At 40.5% G+C, this 15,426-nt stretch overlaps 1 pseudogene; it reads left to right on the forward strand.

The window, feature by feature from the left end:
- The first annotated feature begins 14,461 nt into the window (after window positions 1-14,461).
- Window positions 14,462-14,998, forward strand: LOC138441648 (large ribosomal subunit protein eL21-like; annotated as a pseudogene).
- Window positions 14,999-15,426: the final 428 nt, after the last annotated feature.

Below are 15,426 nucleotides of genomic sequence, written 5' to 3' on the forward strand. Positions count from 1 at the left end.
GAAGTCAAGAAACACCTGGAGTAACAGGTAAATTTGGCCTTGGAGTATGGAATGAACCAGGGCAAAGGCTAATAGAGTTTTGCCAAGAAAATGCACTGGTCATAGCAAACACCCTTTTCCAACAACATAAGAGAAGATTCCACACATGGACATCACCAGATGGCCAACACCTAAATCAGATTGATTATATTCTTTGCAGCCAAAGATGGAGAAGCTCTATACAGTCAGCAAAAACAATACTGGAAGCTGACTGTGCCTCAGATCATGAACTCCATATTATCAAATTCAGAAAAATTGAAAAAAAAAGTAGAGAAAACCACTAGACCATTCAGGTATGACCTAAATCAAATCCCTTATGCTTGTACAGTGGAAGTGAGAAATAGATTTAAGGAACTAGATCTGGTATATAGAGTGCCTGATGAACTCTGGACTGAGGTTCATGACATTGTACAGGAGACAGGGATCAAGACCATCCCCATGGAAAAGAAATGCAAAAAAGCAAAATGGCTCTCTGAGAAGGCCACACAAATAGCTGTGAAAAGAAGAGAAGCAAAAAGCAAAGGAGAAAATGAAAGATATAAGCATCTGAATGTAGAGTTCCAAAGAATAGCAAGGAGAGATAAGAAATCCTTCCTCAGCGATGAGTGCAAAGAAATATTGGGGAACAACAGAACGGAAAAGACTAGCCATCTCTTCAAGAAAATGAGAGATACCAAGGGAAAATTTCATGCAAAGATGGGCTGGATAAAGGACAGAAATGGTCTGGACCTAACAGAAGCAGAAGATATTAAGAAGAGGTGGCAAGAATACACAGAAGAACTGTACAAAAAAGATCTTCAAGACCAAGAAAATCATGATGGTGTGATCACTCATCTAGAGCCAGACATCCTGGAATGTGAAGTCAAGTGGGCCTTAGAAAGCATCACTACGAACAAAGCTAGTGGAGGTGATGGAATTCCAGTGGAGCTATTTCAAATCCTGAAAGATGATGCTATGAAACTTCTGCAGTCAATATTCCAGCAAGTTTGGAAAACTCAGCAGGGGCCACAGGACTGGAAAAAGTCACTTTTCATTCCAATCCCAAAGAAACGCAATGCCAAAGAATGCTCAAACTACCACACAATAGCACTCATCTCACACGCTAGTAAAGTAATGCTCTAAATTCTCCAAGTCAGGCTTCAGCAATACATGAACCATGAACTTCCAGATGTTCAAGCTTGTTTTAGAAAAGGCAGAGGAACCAGAGATCAAATTGCCAACATCCGCTGGATCATGGAAAGAGCAAGAGAGTTCCAGAAAAACATCTATTTCTGCTTTATTGACTATGCCAAAGCCTTTACTGTGTGGATCACAATAAACTGTGGAACATTCTGAAAGAGATGGGAATACCAGACCACCTGACCTGCCTCTTGAGAAATCTATATGCAGGTCAGGAAGCAACAGTTAGAACTGGAAATGGAACAACAGACTGCTTCCAAATAGGAGAAGGAGTACGTCAAGGCTGTATACTGTCATTCTGCTTATTTAACTTATATATAGAGTACATCATGAGAAACGCTGGCCTGGAGGAAGCACAAGCTGGAATCAAGATTGCCGGGAGAAATATCAATAACCTCAGATATGCAGATGACACTACCCTTATGGCAGAAATGAAAAGGAACTAAAAAGCCTCTTAATGAAAGTGAAAGGGGAGAGTGAAAGGTTGGCTTAAAGCTCAACATTCAGAAAACTAAGATCATGGCATCTGGTCCCATCACTTCATGGAAAGTACATGGGGAATTAGTGGAGGCAGTGTTAAACTTTACCTTTTGGGGGCTCCAAAATCACTGCAGATGGTGATTGCAGCCATGAAATTAAAAGACGCTAACTCCTTGGGAGACATTTATGACTAACCTAGACAGCATATTAAAAATCAGAGACATTAGTTTGCCAACAAATGTCCATCTAGTCAAGGCTATGGTTTTTCCGTTTGTCATGTATGTCATGAGTTGAACTATATAAAAAGTTGAGCACCGAAGAATTGATGCGTTTGAACTGTGGTGTTAGAGAAGACTCTTGAGAGTCCTTTGGACGGCAAGGAGATCCAACCAGTCCATTCTGAAGGAGATCAACCCTGGGATTTCTTTGGAAGGAATGATGCTGAAGCTGAAGCTCCAGTAATTTGGCTACCTCATGCGAAGAGCTGACTCATTTGAAAAGACCCTGATGCTGGGAAAGATTGGGGGCAGGAGGAAAAGGAGACGACAGAGGATGAGATGTTTGGATTGCATCATCGACTCAATGGACATGAGTTTGAGTAAACTCCGGGAGTTGGTGATGGAGAAGGAGGCCTGGCATGCTGCATTCGATGGGGTCACAGAGTTGGACACACCTGAGCAACTGAACTGAACTGAACAATGAAAAATCAGAAAGAGAAATTAAGGAATCAATCCCATTCACCATTGCAACAAAAAAAATTAAATATCTAGGAATAAACTTACCTAAGGAGACAAAAGATCTGTACACAGGAAAATTATAAGACACTAATGAAAGAAATCAAAGATGACATAAACAGATGGAGAGATATTCCATCTTCCTGAGTAGGAAGAATCAATTTTGTGAAAATGACTATACTACCAAATGCAATCTACAGATTCAATGTGATCCCTATCAAACTACCAATGGCATTTTTCAAAAAACTAGTGCAAAAAATTTCACATTCATATGGAAACACAGAAGACCCCCAAATGGCCAAATCAGTCTTGAAAAAGAAGAATGAAGCTGGAGGAATCAATCTTCCTGACTTCAGATTATACTACAAAGCTATAGTCATCAAGACAGTATGGTACTGGCACAAAAACAGAAATGTAGACCAATGGAATAAGATATAAACGCTAGAAATAAACCCATGCACCTATGGGTGCCTTATTTTTTACAAAGGAGGCAAGAATATACAATGGGGCAAAGACAATAAGTGACCTCTTCAATAAATGGTGCTGGGAAAGCTGGACAGCTCCACGTGAAAGAATGAAATTAGAACACTTCCTAACACCATACACAAAGATAAACTGAAAATGGATTAAAGACCTAAATGAAACTATAAAACTTAAAGGAAAACATAGGAAGAACACTCAATGACATAAATCAAAGGAAGATCCTCTATGACCCACCTCCTAGCATAATGGAAATAAAAAACAAAAGTAAACAAATGAGACCTGATTAAGCTTAAAAGCTTTTGCACAGCAAAGGGAACTATAAGCAAGGTGAAAGACAACCCTCAGAATGGGAGAAAATAATAGCAAATGAAACAACTGACAAAGGATTAATTTCAAATTATACAAGCAGCTCATACAACTCAATGCCATAAAATCAACAACCCAATCAAAAAGTGGGAAAAAGACCTAAACAGTTATTTCTCCAAAGACATACAGATAGCTAACAAACACATGAAAAGGTATTCATCATCGCTCATTATTAGAGAAATGCGAATCAAAACTACAGTGAGCTATCACCTCACACTGATCAGAATGGCCATCATAAAAAGTCTGTAAACAATAAATGCTGGAAAGGGTGTGGAGAAAAGGGAATGCTCTTGTGCTGTTGGTGGGAATGTAAATTGGTACAACCAATATGGAAGATGGTATGGAGATTCCTTAAAAAGCTAAGAATAAAACCACCATATGACCCAGCAATGCCACTCCTAGGCATATACCCTGAGGAAATCAAAATTGAAAGAGACACATGTATCCCATTGTTCACTGAAGCATTATTTACAGTAGCTAGAAGAAGCAACCTAGATGTCCATCGACAGATGAATGGATAAAGAAGTTGTGGTGTATATACACAATGAAATATTTCTCAGCCGCAAAAAGGAACACATTTGAGTCAGTTCTGATGTGGTGGATGAACCTAGAACCTATTATGCAGAGTGAAGTGAATCCAAAAGAGAAAGTTAAATATTATATTCTAATATATATATATATATATATATATATATGGAATCTAGAACAATGATACTGAATAATTTATTTACAGGGCAACAGTGGAGAAACAGACATAGAGAATAGACATATGGACATGGGAAGAGGGGAGGAGAGGGTGAGATGTATGGAAAGAGTAACATGGAAACTTACATTACCATATGTGAAATAGATAGCCAATGGTTGCTGTATGCTTCAGGAAACTCTGAGGGACTCTGTATCAATCTAGAGGGGTGGGATGGGGACAGAGATAGGAGGGAGGTTCAAAAGGGAGGGGATATATGTATACCTATGGCTGATTCATGTTGAAGTTTGACAGAAAACAACAAAATTCTGTAAATAAAAAGAAAAATGTTTAGATTTTTTAAAAACAACTTTGATGATTTAGTCACTAAGTCCTGTCTGACTGTTGTGAACCCACGGACTGTAGCCCGCCATTCTCCTCTGTCCATGGGATTCTCCAGGCAAGAACACTGGGGTGGGTTGTCTTTTACTTCTCCAGGGGATATTCCCAACCTAGGAGCCCAACCCAGGTCTCCTGAATTGCAGGCATATTGTTTACTTAGCTATAAGGGAAACACACTTTGCTGCTGCTGCTAAGTCACTTCAGTCATGTCTAACTCTGTGCAACCCCATAGATGGCAGCCCACCAGGCTCTCCCATCCCTGGGACTCTCCAGGCAAGAACACTGGAGTGGGTTGCCATTTCCTTCTCCAATGCATGACAGTGAAGATAAAAGTGAAGTCACTCAGTCATGTCTGACTCTTAGTGACCACATGGACTGCAGCCTACCAGGCTCCTCCACCCATACTGAAATACAATTCGCATGCTGTACAATTCACCCATTCAGTCAGTCAGTCAGTCCAGTCACTCAGTCATGTCCGACTCTTTGCGACCCCATGAATCACAGCACTCCAGGCCTCCCTGTCCATCACCATCTCCCAGAGTTCACTCAGACTCATGTCCATCGAGTCAGTGATGCCATCCAGCCATCTCATCCTCTGTCGTCCCCTTCTCCTCCTGCCCCCAATCCCTCCCATCATCAGAGTCTTTGCCAATGAGTCAACTCTTCGCATGAGGTGGCCAAAGTACTGGAGTTTCATCTTCAGCACCAGTCCTTCCAATGAATATTCAGAACTGATTTCCTTTAGGATGAACTGGTTGGATCTCCTTGCAGTCCAAGGGACTCTCAAGAGTCTTCTCCAACACACAGTTCAAAAGCATCAATTCTTCAGTGCTCAGCTTTCTTCACAGTCCAACTCTCACATCCATACATGACCACTGGAAAAAACATAGCTTTGACTAGACGGACCTTTGTTGACAAAGTAATGTCTCTGCTATTCACCCATTAGACATAAATAATTCCATGATTTTAGTATATCTATAGATATATGCAACTGACAGCAATTTAAAACTTTTTCATCACCTCTAAATAAATCCCAAATCCTTGATTTATCACTTCCTGTTTTCTCCCAGCCCTAAGCAGAAAATAATCTGCCTTTTGTCTATCGATCTCTCTATTATAAATATTTCAAATAAATAAAATCTTGTAATATCAATATGTGGTTTTCTGTAACTGTCTCCTTTCTCTTAGAATAGTGTTTTCAAGATCCATGAATGTTGCAGCAAATATCAGTAAACACTTCATTCATTTTTATGATCAAATAATATTGTAACATATGGATAAATCACAGTTTATTTATATATTCATCTAATAAGGAGATCCAACCAGTCCATTCTAAAGGAAATCAGTCCTGGGTGTTCACTGGAAGGACTAATGCTAAAGCTGAAACTCCAATACTTTGGCCACCTCATGCGAAGAGTTGACTCATTGGAAAAGACTCTGATTATGGGAGGGATTGGGGGCAGGAAGAGAAGGGGACGACAGAGGATGAGATGGCTGGATGGTATCACCGACTCGATGGACATGAGTTTGGGTAAACTCCGGGAGTTGCTGATGGACAGGGAGGCCTGGCATGCTGCGATTCATGGGGTCGCAAAATGTCAGACACGACTGAGCAACTGAACTGAACTGAACTGAATATAGTTTTGAATGTCAATTATATCTCAATATTTTTAAATGGGCAAAGGATATGGAAAGATGTACAAACAGTATGGAAAATATTTTTTCAAAAAAGAAAAAAATGTACAAATGACCAATAGGCACATGAAAACATCCTCAATATCATTAGGGAAATGCAAATTAAACTACAGTGAATTGTTTAGTTTTCTTTTCGTGTAGTATATTTATCTGGCTTTAGTATCAGCATAATGCTAGTCTCAAAGAATAAATTTGAAACTGTTTGCTACTCTTCAATTGGCTGCAGGAATCTGAGAAGTCTTGGCATTAATTTTTAGGAGAGTTGGTAGAATTCACTGGTGAAACCATCTAGCCATGGAATTTTTTTCTTGGGAGGTTTTGTTCTTTTCATGGTCCTATTTCCACGGTTTTACATGACCCTTTAAGACTTGCATTGGTGTGTTCATGTATAAAGAAGCAATTGCCTCCTTTAGTCTTTGCTAACTTCTCAGGAGAGAAAAATCTTCCCTTAGCCCTGCTAAGGATTCACAATAAATGTTGGAGAGGGTGTGAAGAAAAGGGAACCTTCTTACACTGTTGGTGGGGTATGGAGAACAGTGTGGAGATTCCTTAAAAAACTGGAAATAGAACTGCCATGTGACCCAGAAATCCCACTGCTGGACATACACACTGAGGAAACCAGAATCGAAAGAGACATGTGTACCCCAATGTTCACTGCAGCACTATTTATACTATCCAGGACATGGAAGCAACCTAGATGTCCATCAGCAGATGAATGGATAAGAAAGCTGTGGTACATATACATAATGGAATATTACTCGGCCATTAAAAAGAATTCATTTGAATCAGTTCTAATGAGGTGGATGAAACTGGAGCCTTTTATATACAGTGAAGTAAGCCAGAAAGAAAAACACCAATACAGTATATTAATGCATATATATGGAATTTAGAAAGATGGTAATGATAACCCTGCATGTGAGACAGCAAAAGAGACGCAGATGTATTGAATAGTCTTTTGGACTCTGTGGGAGAGGGCAATGGTGGAATAATATGGGAGAATGGCATTGAAACATGTAAATTATCATATGTGAAACGAATCGCCAGTCCAGGTTTGATGCATGATACAGGGTGCTCGGGGCTGGTGCACTGGGATGACCCAGAGGGGTGGGATGGGGAGGGAAGAGGGAGGGGGAGTTCAGGATGGGGAACACATGTACACCTATGGTGAATTCATGTCAATGTATGGCAAAACCAGTACAATATTGTAAAGTAAATAAATAAATAAAACTGGAAACAAAACAGGATTCTGATGTATTGTCAGAAGTTTTCTGTCGTGAATATGCCTGCTTCACACTTCTTTTCCCTCATATTTTGGTGCATGAGTGTATACTTTTGGTTATGAGTATATACTTTCTCTGCTGCTGCAATGTTAGCCTGTTGACAGCCTCCTATATTTTCCCCCTGATGATAGTGATATAAGTTGAAATCTGTGTGCTCTCGGACATCCAGTTAGATTCTGGATGGATTTGCGCATATTCTCACCAACCTTCTAAAGAGTCTCACTCTGTGTGTGTGTGTGTGTGTGTGTGTGTGTGTGTGTGTGTGTGTGTGTGAGGAGGGGGTGGTTTTAGGTGAAGTGCACTGATTATTAGGGATAACTGTGGGCAACTCGGATTGATCCAGAGGTGAAGATTTCTAGTTACTTATAACTGGGCTGCCTGATGGAGACTGATGCAGGTGTTAGAATCTTCATACACGTGATGCTTTCTAAGAGTCCTTCTTGTTGCTGTTCTTCCAGTCTCTCCCCACCCCCTTGTCATGAAGTTCATGTCAGGTTTCTGGATGGCCATGAAAGAACTGGGTTTTCTGCATGGCCTGGGAAGCTGGGTTCTAACTCACATGTTCTCATTTCTTTTGTGGGAGAAATCACAGGCCAAAAAGTCTCTCTTGGCACTGAGCTCTTCCTCCTCAGTGGAGGCATGTGGCCAGAGAAGTCAACTAGCCTGAAACCTAAAGAAAGACAAATTCCTCCAATGAGAGTTGGTAGTGGTGATTTAACTGCTAAGTTATGTCTGACTTTTGCAACCCTGTGGACGGTAGCCTGCCACGGTCCTCTGTCCATGGGATTCTCCAGGTAAGAATACTGGAGTGGGTTGCCATTTCCTTCTCCACAAATGATACAGATGTGAAAAAAAAAGGTTTCTGGAAAAGAGCACCATGAAAGCAGGCAATGTTTAGGGGAAATATTAATGCATTTTTAGAGATCAAGTATAGGTTTGCTATATGAGAAGAAATGTATTGCAGGGAGTATCTTTTCACTGCAACTATTATATAATCCTGCAAATTGGCAGAGGTTGACCAGACAAGGCTCTTCCTCAGATAAGGTTCTAGGGAAAAGAACTCCAGGAGCTGGCAGTTTGTATTTGAACTGAGAAAACTCAAATATGAAAAGAACCAAGGTGATACGTGTGGGACAAAAACAGTATGTAGCATAGAAATATAGATAGTGTGGTTCACTTGCTAGAGATTTCTTGAAAGTTTACTATTCTTGAATTTATTGATGTGAGGTGAACACACCAATGCAGAGTAAGCACATCAAGGTGATAGGATCATATGGAATGTGCACAATGTAGAGACTCACAGCTAAGACTCAATGCAGAGACTCATGAACATCTGAACAGTGATCAGAACACCTCCAGCTATATAAACAATTTGATAAGAAAAGCATTATAATAAACCATATAGCTTAGGACTGCTTGGTATACAGCAATAGCTAACTGATAAAATAATCAAAGCAAACTGCAATGAGGACAGATGCAAAAATCTACTGGTTTTTATTTTGGGCATATATGTTGATTTGAAGACATTATTCATGATCATTATTTAAAATTTTTCATGGGCTTCCCTGGTGGCTCAGTGGTAAAGAATCCTTCTGCCAAAGCAGGATACATGAGCTCTATCCCTAGACAGGGAAGATACCACATGTCATGGAGCAAATAAGCCCATGTGCCACAACTATTGGGACTTTCCTGGTGGATCAGTGGTAAAGAATCCATCTGCAATACAGGAGATGCAGGAGACACAGGTTCAGTCCTTGCATTGGGAAGATCTCCTAGAAGAGAAAATGGCAAGCACTCCAGTATTTTGATGGTACAGTCTTATGGACAGAGAACCCTGGCAGGCTAGAGTGCATGGGGTCAAAGAGAGCTGGACACAAATTAGCACCTATGGCTGCAACTACTGAGTGTGTGCTCTAGAACACAGGAGCCATAGTTACTGAGACCCGAGTGTTCCACAGCCTGTGCTCCACAGCAAGAGAAGCCACTTCTATGAGAAGCATGGGCACCACAACTAGAGAGTTGCCCTCACTCGCTGCAAATAGAGAAAAGCCTGTGCAGCAAAGAAGACACAGCATAGCCAAAAATAAGAAATAAATAAGAAATCAGGATTTTTTTTTAAAAAAGCACTTCTTAAAAAAATTAAAAATAAATAAAATTTTCAGATAGCTACATTATCAATTGACCACTTTAAGGCTCTATTCCAGGGAACCTGGAGAGATTGCAAGGACGTGCATATTGTGTAGAAATAAATGATGATATTGAATCACATGACTGCGTGGAAATTCAGGAATTCTTGTGACTCATCTTTTGATCAAGAAGACTGAAGACCCCTGAGCAGGAAGGAGGTATGCAATGGTCTACTTTGATATTGTTTATTCACCGCTTCTGACTCTTTAGCGGTTATGACAAAATTTAAAAAAAAAAAGGAGGAGATCCTTTGTTCAGAGCAGTAGAGGGGTCATAATTGTGGGGAACACAGGAATTTTTGAAACCAAAAAGGAATAATCTAGGGGGGGAGCATAAAACATTCTTACCAGTCATTCATTCCAATGCACCACCCCCTCATACTTGGACACCAATCTTCCATACCTCAAGGAGTCAATTACAGATGGAATTTTTTACACAGTAATAAAATGTGAACTTTAAATTTTTGCAGCCCCATATTTAAGGGCACATCTGCAAGTGAGACCATATAAGGTCAATCTATTTATTCACATTTTCCTTTCAGTATAGACTCTATTTGGAGATACATATTTGATTATTAATTTTTATAAGTGACTATGATAGATATAGGACTTTCCTGTAGCTCAGACAATAAAGAGTCTGCCTGCAATGCAGGAGACCTGGGTTTGATCTCTGGGTCAGGAAGATCTTCTGGAGGAGGGAATGGCAACCCACTCCAGTATTATTGCCTGGAGAATCCCATGGACAGAAGACCCACACAAGCTGTAGTCCATGGGGTACAAAGAGTAGGACAGGATGGAGCAACTAACACTACTATTACTACTATGATAGATATGGTGGACACGAGTTGAAAATTATGTAACATCAGTTATACAACTCAATAGGGTGAATAAAGTTGATCTTATCAAGAACAGTTAAGGTAGTGATGTAGAAAAATATGAGAGACCCAAAGTAACATCAGTTTCATGTTTTGCTCTGCAGTTGAACTATATAGGCTGTTTCAGCTGCCTAGTGTTGTTTTTCTGTGTGATTAATGCAACTAATTGTAATTCTTCATGGAAAAAATTTTTAAAACTTACTTGCGAAGATATGCACGGATGCTCAGTTGCTTCAGTTGTGTCCAACTCTTCGTGACCCTGTGGACAACAATCCACTAGGCTCCTCTGTCCATGAGATTCTCCAGGCAAGAATACTAGAGTGAGTTGCCATGCACACCTCCAAGGGATCTGCTTGAAAAGATACATGTCATTTAAAAAACTATTAAGGAATAAGACATTCCCCGTTAAATGAGTGGAAACTTCCAACTATTGCTCATCCAAGTTTGGGGAAAAAAATTAGGAAAATGACAAAAATAGGAAAAAAAAACGAGGAAATGTCCATCTTTCATACAACAGACAGAAGAGAAAACTTATTCAATGAGATACTTAAACTGTATGGACAATTCTAAAAGCAATGGAAAGACCAGCAATAAATATAAGGAATAAATGTCCTTTAACAATCTGATCAAGAATCAAAATTTTCTGCCTCTAATTAACAATACTTCTTCAGCACCAGGACAATAGCTCCTTTTACAGCTCCCATCACAAAGAATCTTCTTAGGAGACATCTTTGTGTTTCTAGTCCACAAAGAACTGACTCATTGGGAAAGACCCTGATGCTGGGAAAGATTGAAGGCAGGAAGAGAAGGGAACAACAGAGGAGGAGATGGTTGGATAGTATCACCAACTTAATGGACATGAGTTCAAGCAACCTCTGAGAGTTGGTAACGAAGAGGGAAGCCTGGCTTGCTGCAGTTAGTGACTGAACTGAATTAATCCTAAAGAATCTTCTTCAGTTCAGTTCAGTTCAGTCGCTCAATCATGTCTGACTGCTTGTGACCCCATGAACCGCAGCACGCCAGGCCTCCCTGTCCATCACCAACTCCCGGAGTCCACCCAAACCTATGTCCCTTGAGTCGGTGATGCCATCCAACTATCTCATCCTCTGTTATCCCCTTCTCCTCCTGCCCTCAATCTTTCCTAGGATCAGGGTCTTTTCAAATCAGTCAACTCTTCACATCAGGTGGCCAAAGTACTGGAGTTTCAGCTACATCAGTTCTACCAATGAACACCCAGGACTGAACTCCTTTAGGATGGACTGGTTGGATCTCCTTGCAGTCCAAGTGACTCTCAAGAGTCTTCTCCAACACCACAGTTCAAAAGCATCAATTCTTTGGTGCTCAGCTTTCTTTATAGCCCAACTCTCACATCCATACATGACCACTGGAAAAACCATAGCCTTGACTAGATGGACCTTGTTGACAAAGTAATGTCTCTGCTTTTTAATATGCTGTCTAGGTTAGTCATAACTTTTATTCCGAGAAGTAAGCGTTTTTTAAGTTCATGGCTACAGTCACCATCTGCAGTAATTTTGAAGCCCAGAAAATTAAAGTCAGCCACTGTTCCCACTGTTTCCCCATCTACTTGCCACAAAGTTATGGGACCGGATGCCATGCTCTTTGTTTTCTGAATGTTGAGCTTTAAGTCAACTTTTTCACTCTCCTCTTTCACCTTCATCAAGAATCTCTTTAGTTCTTCTTCACTTTCTATCATAAGGGTGGTGTCATCTGCATATCTGAGGTTATTAATATTTCTCGTTATTAATATTTCTCCCAGCAATCTTGATTCCAGCTTGTGCTTCCTCCAGCCCAGTGTTTCTCATTATGTACTCTGCATATAAGTTAAATAAGCAGGGTGACAATACACAGCCTTGAAGTACTCCTTTTCCTATTTGAAACCAGTCTGTTGTTCCATGTCCAGTTCTAACTGTTGCATCCTCACCTGCATACAGATTTCTCAAGAGGCCGGTCAGGTGGTCTGACATTCCCATATCTTTCAGAATTTTCCACAGTTTATTGTGATCCACAGAGTCAAAGGCTTTGGCATAGTCAATAAGGCAGAAATAGACGTTTTTCTGGAACTCTCTTGCTTTTTCGATGATCCAGCAGATGTTGGCAATTTTATCTCTGGTTCCTCTGCTTTTTCTAAAACCAGCTTGAACGTCTGGAGGTTCACAGTTCACATATTGCTGAAACCTGGCTTGGAGAATTTTGAGCATTACTTTACTAGCATGTGAGATGAGTACAATTGTGCAGTAGTTTGAGCATTCTTTGGGATTGCCTTTCTTTGGAATTGGAATGAAAACTGACATTTTTCAGTCCTGTGACCACTGCTGAGTTTTCCAAATTTCCTGACATGTTGAGTGCAGCAGTTTCACAGCGTCATCTTCCAGGATTTGAAATAGCTCTACTGGAATTCCATCACTTCCACTAGCTTTGCTTGTAGTGATGCTTCTGAAGGCCCACTTGACTACACATTCCAGGCTGTATGGCTCTAGGTGAGTGATCACACCATCGCGATTAAATGGGTCATGAAGATCATTTTTTGTAGTTCTTCTGTGTATTCTTGGGACTTCTCTGGTGGCTCAGATGGTAAAGCCTCTGTCTACAATGCGAGAGACCTGGATTCAATCCCTGGGTTGGGAAGATCCCCTGGAGAAGGAAATGGCAATCCACTCCAGTACTTTTGCCTGTAAAATCCCGTAGACAGAGGAACCTGGTAGACTACAGTCCATAGGGTTGGAAAGAGTCAGACACGACTGAGCGACTTCACTTCACTCACTTTCTGTGTATTCTTGCCACCTCTTCTTAATCTCTTCTGCTTCTGTTAGGTCAATATCATTTCTGTCCTTTATTGAGCCCATCTTTGCATGAAATGTTCCCTTATTATCTCTAATTATCTTGAAGAAATATCTAGTCTTTCCCATTCTATTGCTTTCCTCTATTTCTTTGCACTGATCACTGAGGAAGGCTTTCTTATCTCTCCTTGCTATTCTTTGGAACTCTGCATTCAAATGTGTATATCTTTCCTTTTCTCCTTTGCTTTCTGCTTCTCTTCTTTTCACAGCTATTTGTAAGGCCTCCTCAGACAGCCATTTTGCTTTTTTGCATTTCTTGGGGATGGTCTTGATTCCTGTCTCCTGTACAATGCCACAAACCTCCATCCACAGTTCATCAGCCACTCTGTCTGTCAGATCTAGTCCCTTAAATCTATTTCTCACTTCCACTGTATATTTGATTTAGGTCATATCTGAATGGTCTAGTGGTTTCCCCTACTTTCTTCAATTTCAGTCTGAATTTGGTAATAAGGAGTTCATGATCTGAGCCACAGTCAGCTGCTGGTCTTGGTTTTGCTGACTGTATAGAGCTTCTCCATCTTAGGCTGCAAAGAATATAATCAATCTGATTTAGGTGTTGACCATCTGGTGATGTCCATGTGTAGAGTCTTCTCTTGTGTTGTCGGAAGAAGGTGTTTGCTACAACCAGTGCATTCTCTTGGCATAACTCTATTAGCCTTTGCCCTCCTTCATTCAGTACTCCAAGGCCAAACTTGCCTGTTACTCCAGGTGTTTCTTGACTTCCTACTTTTGCATTCCAGTCCCCTATAATGAAAAGGACACCTTTTTTGAGTGTTAGTTCTAAAAGGTCTTATAGGTCTTCATAGAACCGTTCAACTTCAGCTTCTTCAGTGTTACTGGTCGGGGCATAGACTTAGATTACCATGATATTGAATGATATGCCTTGGAAACAATCAGAGATCATTCTGTCGTTTTTGAGATTGCATCCAAGAACTGCATTTTGGACTCTTTTGTTGACCATGATGGCTACTCCATTTCTTCTAAGGGATTCCTGCCCACAGTAGTAGATATAATGGTCATCTGAGTTAAATTCACTATTCCAGTCCGTCTTAGTTCGCTGATTTCTAAAATGTTGATGTTCGCTTTTTTTTTTTTTTTATCGGTCGGAACTGCCATCTTCCAGGCAAGTCATGTGAAAAGAATTCTTGGGAGTCACTTCTTTTGAAGTTATGGTAACACTGAGAGATTGATTTAGTGATTCGCCAAGATGACCAACACAAAGGGAAAGAGGCAGGACACCCGCTACATGTTCTCCAGGCCTTTCAGAAAACATGGAATTGTTCCTTTGGCCACATACATGCGAATTTACAGGAAGGGTGATATTGTAGATATCAAGGGAATGGGTGCTGTTCAAAAAGGAATACCCCACAAATATTACCATGGCAAAACTGGGAGAGTCTACAATGTTACCCAGCATCCTGTTGGCATCATTGTAAACAAACAAGTTAAGGGCAAGATTCTTGCCAAGAGAATTAATGTGCATACCGAGCATATTAAGCACTCTAAGAGCCAAGATAGTTTCCTGAAACGTGTGAAGGAAAATGATCAGAAAAAGAAGGAAACCAAAGAGAAAGGGACTTGGTTCAGCTGAAGCGCCAGCCTGCTCCACCTAGAGAAACACACTTTGTGAGGACCAATGGAAAGGAACCCAAACTGTTGGAGCCCATCCCCTATGAATTCATGGCCTGATGGGTGTAAAAATAAAGACCTGGACTGTACAAATGTTTCTCTTAATTGAGTAGAGGTGTTGTGTCCAAATTCAGTGGGTAATGTCTTTTCAAATTTAGTGTTTTTTCTTCCTGAAAGGTGTAAGATAGTTTGTTGTTTGGTATGCTCCATTTTTTAATAAACTGCCAGATATTATTTATAAAGTAAAATATAAAATAAAATGTTGATGTTCACTCTTGCCATCTCCTGTTTGACCACTTCCTATTTGCCTTGATTCATGGACCTAACATTGCCGGGAGCCAGCGTGAGGAATTCCACCCGTGACAAGGTCATGCGGCAGAGCTCTGATGGCAAGGCTAATCAGACCTCAGGTTATCCCCCTGGAACTTCCTGAGCATCAACCCCCCAAAAAGTAAGAATCTGCCTGCTTTTCCACTCTTCTAATATTCTCTGGAAAAAGTCAACTCAGGGCTTTAGTCTTCTGCATTTGAAAGGAATG

Source organism: Ovis canadensis, chromosome 5 (assembly GCF_042477335.2).
Source record: "Ovis canadensis isolate MfBH-ARS-UI-01 breed Bighorn chromosome 5, ARS-UI_OviCan_v2, whole genome shotgun sequence".
Taxonomy (NCBI): domain Eukaryota; kingdom Metazoa; phylum Chordata; class Mammalia; order Artiodactyla; family Bovidae; genus Ovis; species Ovis canadensis.